Source organism: Globicephala melas, chromosome 20, assembly GCF_963455315.2.
Source record: "Globicephala melas chromosome 20, mGloMel1.2, whole genome shotgun sequence".
Lineage (NCBI taxonomy): Eukaryota > Metazoa > Chordata > Mammalia > Artiodactyla > Delphinidae > Globicephala > Globicephala melas.
This window is the reverse complement of record NC_083333.1, coordinates 34,272,611-34,290,956: the sequence shown is the minus strand read 5'-3', so window position 1 is coordinate 34,290,956 and position 18,346 is coordinate 34,272,611. Positions and strand designations below refer to the sequence as shown.

The following is an 18,346-nucleotide window of genomic DNA, read 5'->3' as shown; positions in this document are numbered from 1 at the left end:
CAGGAATTGAACCCAGCAGTGAAAGCACTGAGTCCTAACCACTGGACCACCAGGAAATTCCCCCACACTTGGAAATTTAAAAGAACTTTTTGATAAACTTTTGGTTATGGTATAAACAGAAACTACAGCTATAAACAATTAAAAAATAGAAAATAACAATAGGAACACTATATATTAAATATTAGGTGATATAGGCAAAGTGGCTATCAGAAACAAGATAAACAGATAGGAACATGACTATTATATAAGTCTTAGGCTTAAAGGAAACTAAGTCCAAATTTAGATGCCATTTAAATATTATATGTACATATAAACATATACACATTAGAGAGAGAGGAAGGAAGGGAGGGAGGGAGGAAGGAAGGGAGAAAAGACTCTCCAAAATATTAAGAGTAAGAAAAAAATATTGAGTAGTTATCTCTGGGTTGTGAATTTCTTTTTCTTTTTTTTTTGAATTTCCTAAATATTCTCAATGAGAACGTACCACTTTTATAATCAGAACAAAATTAAACAAAAGCTCAACAAAACATAATTTACAGTCATCAGAGGGCAGGAACAACACAAAACACCATCTTGCCAAAGTAATCAAGGCAATTAAAATTCTCTCCTTTTAAGACTTTTAAGCTCTAGCCTGTTGACGGCTGTTACAAGCCTGTTTTTACTGTTTCAGCACAGTTCCATCCTCTGGTCTTGTGCCTGGATGTCAGGTATGGTGTGCAGAGGCTGCCAACTCCTAATCATCATCACCTCTTTTTAGGGAAAATCAAGCATTCAGACACGTGGGGAACCACGGACAGTATGGTGACTGCTATTTTAGGGTTAACAGTGTCATATATAGCAGCATTTGCATTACAGAATTGATGGGGAAAAAACAGAATGGCTGAAGAGAATTTCCTCTTTTGTTGTGTGTTATTTTGGTTTCTTGTTTTTTTAAAAACAAATAAGTGGGAGTTAATATAAATGGCATTTCAAATATCACAAACCACCCCAGACAGCAACTTGAATCCACATGAAAAAAGAGTGCCAATAAAGGTAATTATGTAACTAAAAAAATTGTATAAGCACATATTTATCCTTTCTTGTCTTAACTGATTTAAAAAGCAATAGTATAAAACAGTATGTCTAGAATTGTACTGTTGGGCCTATAATGGATAGAAATGTAGTATATTTGACGATAACTGCACAGAGGAGATGTGTGGGAAGAAAGCTATATTAGAGGAAGGGAATGGTACCAGATGGTAACTCATAACCGCCGACACCAATGAAGAGAGCCAGAAACGGTAAATAAATGGGTTAATATAACAAACTCTATAAATACATACTCTCCATTTCTTCTCTCAGCTTCTTCAAATGACTTAAAATTATATAAAGTAATAATTATAACAATGTACTGTGGGCTTTGTAACACACACAGCTGTAATACATATAATAATAATAGAACAAAAAGAGGGAGGAGGACTAAAGTTTCCATGTCTCATTGGAATTAAGTCACTATAGTATAAATCTGAAATAAATTCTGATACATTATGATGTATATGGTAAGCCTAAGAGTAAATACTAAGAAAATAACTTTTTAAATAGTTTTAAAAAACTCATTAAAATAATGTAAGTGCTACACTAAAAAATATTCACTCAATGCAAAAGAAAGCAGTGAAGGGAGATAGAGGAACATAAAAAGACGTAAGACATGAGATATAGAAAGCAAAAGGTACAACAGCAGATACAAATCCAACTATATCAATAATACTAAATGTGAGCTGATTAAGCAATCCAAAGCAGAGATAATCAGGCTTGATTAAAAAACAACAACAACAAGAGGGACTTCCCCGGTGGTCCAGTGGGTAAGAATCCACACTCCCAATGCAGGGGGCCAGGGTTCGATCTCTGGTCAGGGAACTAGATCCCACATGCATGCTGCAACTACAAGTTTTCATGCCTCAACTAAGAGTCCACATGCCACAACTAAAACATGCTGCAATGAAGATCTCGCATGCCACAACTAAGACCTGGTGCAGCCTAAATAAACAAACATTTTTTTTAAAAAAAGATCTATCTATAAGCTGTCTACAAGAGAATTTAGATGCAAAGTTACAAATTGGTTGAAAGTATAGATAGGAAAAAATCATGCAAACAGTAGCTATAAGAAAGATGGAATAGCTGCATTAATATCAGACAAAGTAGAATTTAAAACAAAAACACTACCAGAAATAAAGGGGACATTTTTTTTATTATGAAGCAGAGAATTAAAAAAAAAATTTTTACTGGAGTATAGTTGATTTACAACGTTGTGTTAGTTTCTGCTGTACAGCAAAGTGAATCAGTTATACATATACATATATCCACTCTTTTTTAGATTCTTTTCCCATATAGGTCATTACAGAGTACTGAGTAGAGTTCCCTGTGCTCTACAGTAGGTCCTTATTAGTTATGTATTTTATATATAGTAGTGTGTATATGTCAATCCCAATCTCCCAATTTATCCCTCCTCTCCTTTCCCCCCACCCCCAGTAACCATAATTTTGTTTTCCGCATCTGTGACTCTATTTCTGTTTTGTAAATAAGTCATTTGTATCATTTTTTTAGATTGTACATATAAGCATTATCATTTGATATTTGTCTTTCTCTGTCTGACTTACTTCACTTACTATGATAATCTCTGGGTCCATCCATGTGGATGCAAATGGCATTATTTCATTTTTTTTGAATTTTATTTTATTTATTTTTTTATACAGCAGGTTCTTATTAGCTATCCATTTTATACATATTAGTGTATATATGTCAATCCCATTCTTTTTTATGGCTGAGTAATATTCCACCTTTTCTTTATCCTTTCATCTGTCAATGGACATTTAGGTTGCTTTCATGTCTTGGCTATTGTAAATAGTGCTGCTATGAACAATGGAGTGCATGTATCTTTTCGAATTAGAGTTTTCTCCAGATATATGTCCAGGAGTGGGATTGCTGGATCATACAGTAGTTCTATTTTTAGTTTTTTAAGGAACCTCCATACTATTTTCCATAATGGTTGTACCAATTTACATCCCAACCAACAGTGCAGGAGGGTTCCCTGTTCTCCACATGAAAAGGGACAATTTATAATGACAAAAAGGTCAACCCATCAGGAAGATACAATTATAAACACGTATGCTCCTAAGAGAGCCCTGAAGTACATAAAGCAAAAATTAATGGGAGAAATAGATTATTAAACTATAACAGTTGGAGACTTCAAAACCCCACTCTCAATAATGGATAGCACAGTTAGGCAGAAGATCAACAAGGAGACAAAAGACATGAACACCATAAACCAACCAGACCTAACATAACAGAACACTCCACCCAACAGAGCAGAATACATTCTTTTCAGTGCAGAAGAACAGTCTCCAGGATAGACCAATTGCTAGACCATAAAACAAACTTCAATAAATTTAAAAGGACTGAATTCACTCAAAGCATGTTCCCTGACAACAATGGAATGAAATTAGAAATTTGAGGGCTTCCCTGGTGGCCCAGTGGTTAAGAATCTGCCTGCCAAAGCAGGGGACATGGGTTCGAGCCCTGGTCCCGGAAGATCCCATATGCCACGGAGCAACTAAGCCTGTGCACCACAACTACTGAGCCTGTGCTCTAGAGCCCGCAAGCCACAACTACTGGGCCTGCGTGCCACAACTACTGAAGCCCACATGCCTAGAGTCTGTGCTCCGCACCAAGAGAAGCCACTGCAACGAAGAGTAGCCCCTGCTCACCACAACTAGAGAAAGCCCGCGCGCAGCAACGAAGACCCAATGCAGCCAAAAATAGAAATAAAAAAAATAAATTTATTTAAAGAAAAAGAAATTTGAGAAATTCACAAATAGGTGTAAATAAAACAACTCACTCTTAAATAACCAATGGGTCAAAGAAGAAATCACAAGAGAAATTAGTAAATACTTTTAAAGGAATAAAAATTAAGACACAACATATCAAAATTTGTGAGATGCAGCTAAAACAGAGAAAAGTAACAGAGAAAAATCAATGAATCCAAAAGCTGGTGCTTTGAAAAGATCAACAAAATTGACAAACTTTTAGCTAGACTGACCAAGAAAAAAAGACAGATGACTCAAATTACGAATATCGTTAAACACTGTTTTGTTAAAATATGTTTTCCAGGTCCTTTTGCCCCAGCGAGGAATGGGTTCTAGAGAGATTTTAGCCATTTCCTTATAACTTTTCAGCAGAAGTTTGAAATTGTGCTCTTTAATAGTTTTGCACATGTGGCTGCCAGTTCCTGGAATAGCAAAGCAATTATTGCCTCTGTGCCTTTTTAGCTGCTTTGCTTTTTAGATAAGACCTGTTTGGCACCAACCTGAGAAAATGGGAAGATCTGAGTGACTGTTTTGTTTATACAATGTTGGCGTGTTTTCATTTCTCTAAACTTCCAGACAGATACAAAAGAAAATGAAAACGACTTATGTTCAATAGAGTGGTCAAGTGGTCCTTTGGGGAAGGATGCTCCACAGACTCCTGGAAGGTTGGAGAAAATACCAGGGCTGCAAAGAACTTACCCAGAAAGCCTTTTCCTTTCAAATCTGAGTCCCTTCCATACACTCATTTGTGAGAGGAAGCGGTTCTATATGTGATAATTTCTCCCACCTTCTGCCCAGTTCTACAAGTGGGAAATCCAAAGTATCATCCTGGATGCCTCCCTACCCCACCCCCCAGCACATCCCGGAGATTTATTTCCCAATAACTCTCACCTCCACTGATTCTCTCCATCCCACAGCTGTTGCCCTGGTCAAAGATACAACCGCTGCTGGACCCCATAATAGCTTCCAAAGAGGAGTGCTCTAATCTACTCTTGTCCCTATCCATTTCCTTCTCCTCACTATAAATCTGTTTTTGTTGCTTCCCAAGACAAAGCCCTTCGACTGCTCTTGGAATAAAGCCCCAGGCTTCAGCATGGCCCATGATGGACGCCCTGACTGGGTACCTCGTCTAACTGGAGCATGTACCCGCCTCTCCTTTCTAGTTTTGTGTTACAGATACACTGGCCTGCTCCCCTCCTCCTAGGATCTTTTGAACGCACAGTTCTCTCAACCTCTATCGCTTTACCTAATTAGCATCACCCGACTGAGCTCACTCAAACTTCCCCAGGCACATTCCTGAGTACCTGAGACCAGACCCAGTCTCCCTGTCAGAGCCTGCTCATAACCCCTTGTCCCTTCCTTCTTGAGAAAGGGTTACGGTGAGGCCAGGACTGACAAATGCACCGACTATCCCCTGGCAGACATCACTTAGTGTCAATAGTCTAAATGCCCCGAGAAACCTCTTGAACAGCTCCTACAGATTGATCAGCCTGATAGTTTTACGTTTTAGCGCTTTGGTGCCGGAGCCAAACTACTCCTTAAATCTTCAATATCCTAAATTTTCCAAACTCCTTAAGTAGCTTGCATTGTTACCCTCCCAAGCTGCTTTCATACATCTAAATCAAATTTGCATTACAATTTAAAGCCATTTCCTGGAATAGACTGTGCTTTACTAAAAATCCAGAGAGCTGAGAACAGCCTAGTGACCTAAAAAAAAAAAAAAAAAGCACAAGTAAATCCTACAACACTGATTATGACTTCATGAAATAAGAGAAGAAAAACACTAAGGAATAATTCATAAGCCTACGGTGCAACTACGGTAATAGGATTATTTACTTAATCACACAAACTTTCATCTTATTACTTTACTGTTAGTCCACATAACGTTTTCAGAGTGCTGAACGCTATGGTACACCTAATGGGCTTCAATTACAACATTAAGGTCTAACGTTTACTGAACAAATTTACTATGTGCCAAAGATTGTCTAACAGCTTTTCGCACACTAACACATTTAATCCTCATTAACAACGCTGAGGTAGGTGCAATTTATGATCACCCCCATCGCACAGATGAGAAAACTGAGGCACAGGCAAAGTAGAACAAAATTAAGATATTTTCAGACATGCTAGGATTCAGAAAGTTTATCTCTCCTGTACTTTTTCTTACTCGGAATTTCCAAGAGGGTATACCCATTCAAGAGGCTTCAAAATAAGGGGATAGAACATGAAAAGAAGACGACAAGAAATTCAATAAAATGTTGAGCCAAGGCAGTGAAACTGAGGACAGTGGCTGGTGGGCTGGGACAAGATGATGGTGGCTCTGAGAAGTAAGGGGATGTCTTGTAACCGAGAGCATGGTAATCACACTAGATGATGAAAGAACATTATTTTTTGTCCACATGAAAAAGAAAGATAAGTAGGAACTCCAGGAAAACAAAACAGCTGTAGTTGATAGTACAAAACAGAGAATTCATTTGGACCTTGATGCATGAAATACTGTTTTTTAGGTGGTCTGTGATGTTAATCCTGTAGAGAAGATAATATAACCCTAGTGCCTGGGCCTGCAGTGAAAATGTTTACACAGCAACAATCACATAAATGTTGTTCCTTGGTGTTCAACTTTTAGAAACAACCTAAAGAGATTAAGAATAGAGAATGGCAATTAAGAGTTTTTTAATTGAGATAGAATTCATAGATCATAAAACTCTTTTTTTCCCCCACCACATGGCTTGTGGGATCTTAGTTCCCCGACCAGGGATTGAATTGCACCCTCAGCAGTGAAAGCTCGGAGTCTTAACCACTGGATCACCAGGGAATTCCCCAAACTAACTCTTTAAAATATAATATTCACTAGTTTTTAATATATACACACAACGTTCTATAACCATCCCCACTACTGTATCTAATTTCAGAACATTCTCATTACTCCCAAAAGAAGTCCCATACCCATGAGCACTTAATTCCCATTCTCCCTAGCCTATGGCAACCAGTAATCAGTTTTCTGTCTCTATGGATGTGTCTGTTCTAGACATTTCATATAAATGGAATCACACAATATGTGGCTTTTTTTTTTTAATATGTGGCCTTTTGTGTCTGGATTCTTTCACTTAGCATGATATTTTCAAGGTTTATCCATCTTGTAGCATGTATCAGTACTTCACACCTTTTTTTTTTTTAATTTAATTTTATTTTGGCTGCGTTGGGTCTTTGTTGCTGCACGCGGGCTTTCTCTATTTGTGGTGAGTGGGGGCTATTCTTCGTTGCGGTGCACAGGCTTCTCATTGCGGAGGCTTCTCTTGTTGCAGAGCACAGGCTCTAGGCACTCGGGCTTCAGTAGTTGTGGCACGTGGGCTCAGTATTAGTGGCTTGCAGGCTCTAGGGCACGCGGGCTTCAGGAGTTGTGGCACGTGGGCTCAGCAGGTATGGCGCACAGGCTTAGTTGCTCTGCAGCATGTGGGATCTTCCCGGACCAGTGACCGAACCCATGTCCCCTGCATTGGCAGGTGGATTCTTAACTACTGCTCCACCAGGGAAAGCCCACTCCATACCTTTTTATGCCAAATAATATTCCATTATATGGATATGCCATATTTATTTATCTAGAATGTTGACAGGTAAAAGTGGGAGAAAAGGTACTCAACATCACTAATCATCAGGGAAATGCAAATCAAAACCACAATGAGGGCTTCCCTGGTGGCGCAGTGGTTGAGAGTCCGCTTGCCGATGCAGGGGACACGGGTTCGTGCCCCGGTCCGGGAATATCCCACATGCCGCAGAGCGGCTGGGCCCATGGGCCATGGCCGCTGAGCCTGAGCGTCCAGAGCCTGTGAGAGGCCCATGTACCGCAAAAAAAAAAAAAAAAAAAAAAACCCACAATGAGACATCCCCTCACATACTTTAGGATAGCTACTATCAGAAAAACAGAAGATGACAAGTGTTGACGAGGATGTGGAGAAATTGGAACACTTGTGGTGGGAATGTAAAACAGTGCAGCTGCTATGGGAAACAGTATGGAGGAGAGGTTCCTCAAAAAATTAAAACTACCATATCCAGAAGCAATCTCGCTTCTGGGTATATATCCAAAAGAACTGAAAATACAATCTCAAAGAAATATTTGACACCCATGTTCACTGCAGCATTATTCACAATAGTCAAGACATGGAAGCATCTGTCCATCAATGGATGGATAAAGAAAATGTGGTGTAAACATACAATGGAATATTATTCAGCCTTAAAAAAAGAAATCCTGCCATATGCTACAACATGGATGAACCTGAGGACATTATGCTAAGTGAAATAAGCCAATCACAAACTAGATAAACATTGCATAATTCCACTTAAATAAGGTATCTGAAGTAATCAAACCCATAGAAACGAAACTAGAATAGTGGTCACCAGGGTTACCAGAGAATGAGTACAGAGTTTTAGTCATGTGAGATGAAAAAGCTCTAGATTTGTTGTACAACAATGTGCATAAAGTTCATAATACTGTACTATATATTTAAAAACTTTTAAGAGGGTAAATTCACGTCATGTGTTTTTTACCACAAATGAAAACAAACAAACAAACAAAAGAAGTGCTGAGAGTGGAGAGGATGTATAGGGCTGAAGAGGGCATGGCTGTTAGTGGTGGGGAAAATGAGCCTAGCGCCCAGCAGGGGGGCAGACCTGAAAGGAAAAGGCTCATCTTTATAAGGAGAGATTGTGATCTTGTCAGAAAGATCCCTCTGGCAGCAGTAAGGAAAACAGCGTTTTGCAGTAGTCTTTCTCCACCACTAGAAGGTAAGTTCCTTGAGGAGCGAATGAGGTCTTGTCTCTGGTATTGGGTAAGCTAGAGTTGCCAGGTTCAACGAAGAAAAATACAGGACACCCAATTATATGTGAATTTCAGATAAACAACAAATAATTTTTTTAGTATTAATATCTCCCATGCAATACTTGGGACATACTTACACTAAAAAAATTTTTTGTTTCTCTGTAACTCAAATTTAACTGGGCATCCTATATTTTATCTGACAACTCTATAGACAGCCAGTAAATATGGTGAAAGAGAAGGAAACAGAAATAACTGACAAAAAAGAGATCATGGAACACTGCTGGTAGGATTATGAAGTGATATGGCTTTTGGGAAGGCATGATGGCAACGTCTGCCAAAATTGAAGATGTGCATATTTTTATTTTATTTTTATTTATTTGGCCACGCCAAACAGCATGTGGGATCTTAGGCCCCTGACCAGGGATCGAACCCGTGCCCCCCCTGCATTGGAAGAGCAGAGTCTTAACCACTGGACTGCCAGAGAAGTCCTGAAGATGTGCATATTTTGGACCAGTAATTCCACCTTAAGAATCCATCCTGGGAAAATACACATCTGTGTGAAAACATAAAGAAACACACAAATGAGTTTATGGAAATAGAGATTTATCTTATTTGCAACAGCAAGAAATTGAAACTTCCTGAATGTTGATCATTAAGGGAATAGTTACATTTTTGTTCATCTACTTGATGAGCTGCTGCTAAAAAGAATGTGGTAGATATAAGTGTACCTGCAGAGAGAGACTTCCATTATATATAAAGTTTTTAAAAGGTGAGTTTATCACAACATGTCTTGTGTGGACATTTATGTTAAAAAAAAAAAACAACCTAGGTAAGTCTTATTTTCATGTTTGTAAAATGCACAGAATAAAGTCTGAAAGGATAAACAGCACATTTTTGATGGTGGTAAGCTCTGCAGAGAAGGACAGAATTGGGAAAGTTGAAAGAGTACTTCTTACTGTAAATATACATGGGTTATTTGTATATCACTTTTTTTTTTTAATGAATTTATTTATTTTTGGCTGTGTTGGGTCTTCGTTGCTGCGTGAGAGCTTTCTCCAGTTGGAACGAGCAGGGAGCGGGGGCTACTCTTCGTTGCGGTGCACGGGCTTCTCATTGCGGTGGCTTCTCTTGTCACAGAGCAGGGGCTCTAGGCGAGCGGGCTTCAGTAGTCATGGTGCGTGGGCTCAGTAGTTGTGGCGCTTGGGCTTAGTTGCTCTGTGGAATGTGGGATCTTCCCGGACCAGGGCTTGAACCCGTGTCCCCTGCATTGGCAGGCGGATTCTTAACCACTGCGTCACCAGGGAAGCCCCTGTGTATCACTTCTGAATTAAAAAATACCCACTTATCCACTTTTGACAGTATCACCCTCAACCTTCTCTTCTCTGGTCTAAATAGAAATAATTCTGCTAATCTGTGATAATACTAACTCTTTCAATCACCATGTATGAGTCTGGGTTAAAATCGCTTGAGAAGTCTGACAGAAATGAAAACATTTTTTGTAGAATGAACTGCACCTAATGCTCTCAGGTGGGCTCAACCAGAGGGGAACAGTAAGTGCTTTCCATGTGTCTCAGTGGACTGGAATTCAAAGGCTGACACAGTAATTCCATAGTAAACAAGGGGAGATTAAGGCCCAAGTTTAGCGTAATACTTGTCACAAAGGAACCCAACCTAACTTGGTTTAGGAAAGACAAGCACTAACCTTTGTATGACTCAACTCAAAGAAAGCCAGGAATGAGACTTAGATGCCTCACGGAACTAGTTAAAAACCTGCATATTTGGTTATGCTCAGAAGACTGAAAATATTTTTCATATAATTTTCATGGGGAAATTACCGCATGCAAGAATCTATATAGTTCAACAGTAGGAGGAGATGGAGAAGAAAATTATGGGGAAGGGGAAATGTCTCCCTCACGAAAGTGTTTGTTAGAGGGGCGGTATTTTGAAAATGTGTTCTTTCCACTCCCCAGTTCAAGTTGTGCTCTCTCGCATTTTTTTCTCTAAGGACAAGTATTACACTTGTCACTACTCCAAAAATGCTCTCTGTAATTCCTGCAACGTTTTCTCCTCAGAATTCAATTCTCAGCAACACCAAAAATTCATTTGTGTTTCAGAATTTCCAAATTCTAAGCATAAGGAGTGGAAAATAATCAAATGAAAGATGGTCAATACACCAACAGGCATATGAAAAGATGCTCAACATCGCTGATTATTAGAGAAATACAAATCAAAACTACAGTGAGATACCACCTCACACCAGTCAGAATGAGCATCATTAAAAAGTCTAGGGACTGGGCTTCCCTGGTGGCGCAGTGGTTAAGAATCCACCTGCCAAAAAAAAAAAAAAAAGAATCCGCCTGCCAATGCAGGGGACACGGGTTCGAGCCCTGGTCCAGGAAGATCCCACAGACCACAGAACAACTAAGCCCGTGTGCCACAACTACTGAGTCTGTGCTCTAGAGCCTACAAGCCACAACTACTGAAGCCCATGCGCCTAGAGCCTGTGCTCTGCAACAAGAGAAGCCACCGCAATGAGAAGCCCGCGCACCGCAATGAAAAGTAGCCTCCACTCGCCGCAACTAGAGAAAGCCCACGCACAGCAATGAAGACCCAACGCAGCCAAAAATAAATTGAAGAAAAAAAAAAAGTCTACAAATAACAAATGCTGGAGAGGATGTGGAGAAAAGGGAACCCTCCTACACTGTTGGTGGGAATGTAAATCGGTGCAGTCACTATGGAGAACAGTACAGAGGTTCCTCAAAAAACTAAAAATAGAACTGCCATATGATTCAGCAATCCCACTCCTGGACATATATCTGGAAAAGACAAAAGCTCTAATTCGAAAAGATACATGCACCCCAATGTTCAAAGCAGCACTATTTACAACAGCCAAGACATGGAATCCACAGACAGATGAATGGATAAAGAAGATATGGTATATACACTCAATGGAATACTACCCAGCCATAAGAAAGAATAAAATAATGCCTTTTGCAGCAACACGGATGGACCTAGAGATTATCATACTAAGTGAAGTAAGTCAGAGAAAGACAAATACCATATGTATCACACATGTGGAATCTAAAATATGATGCAAATGAACTTATTGATGAAACAGAAACAGACTCACAAACACAGAAAACAAACTTATGGTTACCAAAGGTGAAAGGGGGTGGGGGAGGGATAAAGCAGGAGTTTAGGATTAGCAGATACAAACTACTATATACAAAACAGATAAACAACAAGGTACTACTGTATAGCAGGGGAACTACATTCAATATCCTGTAATAAATCATAATTGAAAAGAGTATGTATATACATGTATAACTGGATCACTTTGCTGTATAGCAGAAATTAACACAACATTGTCAATCAACTATACTTCCACACACACAAAAAAAGATGGCCAATACATATAAACTGTCCCATATCCAAAGACATTTATTTCTAGGGACTTCCCTGGTGGTCCAGTGGGTAAGACTCCATGCTCCCAATGCAGGGGGCCTGGGTTTGATTCCTGGTTGGGGAACTGGATCCCGCAAGCACGCCACAACTAAGAGTCCACATGCTGCAACTAAGAGTCTGCATGCTGCAACTAAGAAGTCTGCATGCTGCAACAAGGTTCCTGTGTGCCGCAACTAAGACCCAGTCCAGCCAAAATAAATAAATTTTTTTTTTAAAAAAAAAACGAAGACAGGGACTTTCCTGGTGGCGCAGTGGTTAGGACTCCGCGCTGCCAATGCAGGGGGCCCGGGGTCGATCCCTGGCCAGGGAACTAGATCCCACATGTGTGTGGCAACTAAGAGTTCGCATGCCACAACTAAGGAGGCGGCCTGCTGCAATTAAAGAGCCCACGAACCACAACTAAGACACAGCGCAACCAAATAAATAAATAAATATGTTTTTTAAATAAAATAAAAAACAAAGACATTTATTTCTCAATGCTGATTATATGTGTTCAGTTTTTTATAATCAACAACAAAAACTCTCTAGCAATGTCACCATGACAACATAATAGAATCAGCTAGAAGTGCTCTCCCTGTAAGCCGCTGTATGTTATGCCCATAGCTGTATCAGTCAGGGTTGGTCTGTCATGTTGTGGTAACAAAGAACTACAAGATCTCCATGGCTCAGAACAGCCAAAGTTTACTCCTTGCTCAAGCAGGTCAACAGGACTGCTCTGATCCTCCTCATCACTCAGACACCCGGGTTGACAGAGCAGTCACCACCTTGAACTTTGCTGGTCACCACACAAAAGGGGAAGGGAGAACTCTTGGAGGGCCCACACTAGCAAGAAAATGCTGAATGTGGCACTATGTCACTCGCGTTACAGGTCATTAGCCAGAACTAGTCATGTGGCCTCATCCAGCTACAGAAGACCAGGAAACAATTCTCTTGTATGTCCAGAATGAGAGATTAATAGAAATATTTGAGAAACAAGAAGAAACAATAACTGATAGCTTTTCAAAAACACTAGAAATGAGACTATAAAATAGGCTGGATTTTTTTGTTAATTTTTTAGGCTGTTTTTTTTTAATGTAATTTTGTTGTCAAAATGGATGTAATATTCTGGAATTCTATCTGTGTGACGATACTAAGATGTCAGCCTCCAGGTTGAGAAACCTTTATCCATCAAGGTTGTCTTAACAAGTTCAAGTTTGCAGCCCAAATCCGTAAACCATTCTATCTTTGTAAGCATTTCTTGAGAACTAAGAAGTAAAAAATAAACTTTCACTATTTGATTTTTGATAGATGTTTGCTTTTCAGGAAAGGAAATGTAACTAATTATTAGGATCTGCTGCATTAGTAATAGCGCCAAACTTCTTCTATTTTATCTCATTATTTTGGCATAACAGGATGCCAAGCAAGAGGAATGTCTAGCTTTTCAGGTTCTCTAAAACAACCTGAGCTAAAATCGAGATGTACTTAGCCATTAATTTTTTTAAAATAAGAAATGTGATTTGCCAGTTCAATCAAATGACTAAAAGGAAAGTAGGCAGCTGTTAACGAAGACATCATTCCAACTTTCTTAAAGCAGAGTTTATGTTGGCTAATACATAGTTACAAACTGCTAACTCACATTTAATTACATGTCAATGTATGCAATGTACAGTTGCCCAAGTCATTGGTCAAGACAGCCACTGAAAACAGGCCACATCATTCTAGAGTTGAGTGTGTTTTCCCCTCACTTTCCCCTCATGTAATTCTGTAGACAGATGTCATTAGATTGTCTTCTCTTTTTTCATTTGTCATGATCAGCTAAATCACATGACCAGTCATCTATGTGACTAATCACCGTGAGTGGAATTCAAGGTCATAGATTTGATTCTGACATGGGCTAGCGCTTAACGTGGATTCCCCCAGCAGAAAAGAACTGAGAAAAGGGAACAGGAGAGAAATCAGGAGTGAGAAGTGACAGCATGGATACGCAGGGGGCCCTGAGTCTTCTTAAAAAAAAAAAAGAAAGAAAAGAACTCAAGTGCAAGCAATTTATTTGGGAGGTAAAAGGAATGAGGAAGTGATATAGAGAAGGGAAGATATGAAATAAATGGTGTGTTTCAAGCCAATTACCACCCTGCACAACTGAGCTGAACCCCACTGGTGGAACCTGCGAAAACCATGTAGACACACCCCTTAGAATTACCCACCCCGAAGGGTGAGGGAGCTGGGGTATGTCAGTCATTGGTTGGGCTGCTCCCAGGAAGCATTGCTTCATAGGCAGCAAAGTGACCTATAGGCCAGAAAAATCTTCAAGCAAAGAAATGCAGGTGCTGTAAGTCAGAAGTCAGGCCAATGTGCATTGAAGTGGTAAAGATGAAGGAATATGGGCAGGGTACCAACTGCATCTGTTATAGCTATTAACACATCTGGTAATGGCCACCAGCTCTAACTCCAGCCAAATGCCTGTCATTGGTCACTAGGAGCATCAGTATCGTGTCATACATGACTGCATTTCCAATAGTCAACTAGTAGCATTAAAACAGCGGCAGACCAAGATGCAGATTTTTAAAATATACTTAGTAATAATAAAACTAATGGTAAACCAGAAAGAAAAGTTTAAAATGCACAAAGCTACAGTTTCACATCAAAAGCAACATTTCCCAAAGTGAAAACACTCTATCCCCACTCTATAATGTCATCTTGTTTTACTGTCTTTTCAGCTTTTATCACTATCAGAAGTTACTTATTCATTTATTTCACGTATGGATTTACGTGTTTGCGGCTGTTTCAACCACTTAGCATGTGAAAAGAGAGACCTTGGGACTTCCATGGTGGTCCAGTGGTTAAGACTGCATGCTCCCAATGCAGGGGGCCCAGGTTCCATCCCTGGTCAGGGAACTAGATCCTGCATGCCGTAACTAAGAGCCCGCATGCCACAACTAAAGATCCCGCACTCTGCAACGAAGATCCCACACGATGAAACTAAGACCCAGCACAGCCAAATAAAAATAAAATAAATTTTAAAAAAACACAAAAAACAAAGAGAGACCTTGTCTGTCCTGTTTACTAGTGTAACCCCAGCATCTGGCTCATGGATGCTCAATAAATAGTAGTTAAATGAATAAAAGATCGCCTTTCCAGAGAGACCAAAGCCAATGGGCATAGAATAGGCTCTGAAAATTCCTTTATCATAGGACATAGTGACTTTATTTACCCTAGCATGTCTCAAGTTTATGGAACCCTTGTGTGCGTGGGGTTTTTTTGTTTGTTTGTTTTCTGGCCACGCTGCACAGCTTGGATCTTAGTTCCCCAACCAGGGATTGAACCCATGGCCTCGGCAGTGAAAGCGTGGAGTCCTAACCACTAGACCGCCAAGGAATTCCCAACCATGGAACCCTTTTATCCTGGAAATTAATTTTCCCTGGAAACAAAGTTTGAGAAATGCTAGTCCAGAGATGAAAAAGCCAGCAAGATTGAGAATAACTTTAGTGAGTATGACATGGTTAATGAACTGTAGGAGAGACGGGAAATATTCACTCCTAGAAATTCAAGAGACTGAAGGAGGTAAACACCACTCCTTAAGAAACAGAAAGAATTCACAACATATGTAAGTCAAATCACTGTACTACTCACCTTAAATTTATACAGTGTTGTATGTCAATTATAACTCAATAAACCTGGAAAAAATAAATAAACAAACAAGAGTCTGGTCTTCCACCAAAAAAGAAAGAAAGAAAGAAAGAAAATATCTCACGTGGCTACCAATGGCTGGCCCATTTCTAGATGATGCCAAAGTACAAGTTCCATAATAAAAGGTGCTCAGGCAAATTTCATCCAATGGTAACTTTTGCTCTGACAAAGGCTCTTTTATTTTCCAAATTTTGATTTACTACAATTTGATTTGTTACAAAGCAAATGGTGCCCAGGGATAGGGCAGGCTGGCTGACTCCTGATAATGGCAGTCTTCTTAAGGGCAGAGGTTTAGTTCAGGTTTTGTTCACTGATAAATCTACAAAAGTTATATCAGAATATCTGTTTCCACGGAAAGACGTTAGAAGTACTGTTCAGTAGAAGGAAGCAGCTGATAATAAATGTGTGCCGTATGAGCTCATTTTGGTAGTAGTATTTTATACATAGTCTCCCTGGAATGTCAGCTCCATGCAGACAGGGGTTTTGTCTGTTTATTCATGCTTTATCCCTAGGGACTGGCACATGGCAGGCATTCAATAAATATTTGTAAACTGCAGAAACAGATGTCTGCATTGAAAGGAGGGTTTATACATGCAGTGTATATGCAAATATATTCAACAGTGGTTAACTCTGGGAGTCAGATTCGTGGGTATTATCTGGCAGACCTGTATTTTTCTCATTCTTAAAAGGAAGATGCATTGCTACTGAAGTAAGAAAAAAAGACATCTTTTACAATGATTGCTAGGTTGCTGCCACCACACCTTCTTCCCCTTTCCAAGCCCCATTTCAGTACTTCAAGGTCAAACGCACTCTCCCCTATTCCCACAAGGGTCCAGAGGCATCAGGCAACTGAGAAGCAGCCTCCACTTTAGACGGGTGGGGCCTTGAATTTTAATCTAGTTTACTCCACTACACCAGTACTTTTTCCACAGGCCTATCAAAGCAGGATATTTAGAAACGCTGCACATCATTTGATCGCTTTCTCAGGTATAGAGTGTAGAACTAAACCTGAAAGCTGGAAAGGAGAGTTAAAACTGGAGCTCTTACGAGACTGCAAATTTGTTGCTGACGCTCAAGGTGGAGGATACTGCAGCTGTGCCATTCATCTTTCCAGTGATGGGTTAAGAATATTTAGAATTCACAGTCAGTAGCTCAGCAGCCTCTCTGTTAGGGCTCTAACAATTGCCCGGCCCTGTGACGGGTTCTTCTGACACATGGAGTACTCCTCACTGAGAATGCAGAGTTCCCACCTAAGGAAGAGGGTCCTTGCTCCTAGAAAACCCTGTGTCCAACACTTGGGTCTTACAAAATATCCACATTAAAGAACAGCTACTGAATTCACCATTCGATTCTCCTTTTAACAAAAGGATTCCAAATATGACTGGATATTTTAAAAATTAACTAGAAAACTGTTTGGCACTATCTACTAAAGCTGAACATATTAACAATTCAACTCCTGAGAATATCGCCAACAAAATATACAATATGTTCCCTAAAAGCACGATTTGTAATAACTCCAAACAGGAAGCTACTCAAATGTCCCCAGAAGGAGAAGAATAAATAAATTGTGGCATCTTCACACCATGGAACACTACACAGCAATGGGAATGATCAAACACGCAACAATAGGACACATCTCACACACAGTGCTGAGTGGAAGAAGCATGCCACAGAAGACCACATACCATATGATTCCATTTAAATAAGTTCCAAGGGCATAAATTCTATCTATGGTGTTGGAAGTCAGGACAGTGGTTATCCTGGGGTGATGAGAAGACAGGAATGAGGCATGAGGATCCTATTTCTTGAGCTGGGTGTTGGTTATTGTTTTAGTTTTCAGAGCAAATTACTACAGACTTGGTGGCTTAACCCAACACAAATTTATTCTCTCACAGTTCTGGAAGCCGAAGTCAGAAATCAAGGTGTCGGCAAGGCCAGGCTCCCTCTGAAGGCTCTAAGGGACAATCCGTTCCTTGCCTTTTCCAGCTTCTGGTGTCTCCAACTGTTCCTTGTGGCCGTATCTCTCCAATCTGTCTCTATCTTCACGTGGGCTTCTCTCCCATGGTCTCTTCTCCTCTTCTGTCTCTTGTAAGGATACCTGTCATTGGATTTAGGGACCACCCAGGATGATCTTATCTCAAGAGCCCTAATTTAATCTCAAAGACCCCTTTCCAAAAAAGATCACATTCACAGGTTCTGGAGGACATCTCTTTCTGGGAGCCACCATTCAATTCACTACAGTTACCTGGGTGTGAAATTTTACACAGTGGTGCATGAATGCACTTTTCTGATTGTATGTATATATCCACAAGGATTAAAAAAAAAGTACAACTTCTCAGAAATACATTTGTTATTCACCATGACACATTCTGCACGCATCTAACAAAAAAGAAGAACACAATCTCTGGTATTTCACTGGCCGTAATGCCTGCAGAGTTTTTGGCTTTTCACAACCTCCCATCCCACTTCTGTTCTTAGTAGAATGTACAGAAACCTCACAGCAACTTCCATGTATGTTTTTATTAACTGATTTCCCCCCATCCTCCACTACCCAAAG

The 18,346-nt window shown here is 39.9% G+C and overlaps 1 protein-coding gene across 1 annotated transcript in view; it reads right to left on the bottom strand.

Moving 5' to 3' along the window:
• Nucleotides 1–18,346, bottom strand: part of PITPNC1 (phosphatidylinositol transfer protein cytoplasmic 1) — a 250,966-nt gene that overhangs the window by 151,685 nt on the left and 80,935 nt on the right. The gene's annotated exons all lie outside the window — the stretch shown is intronic.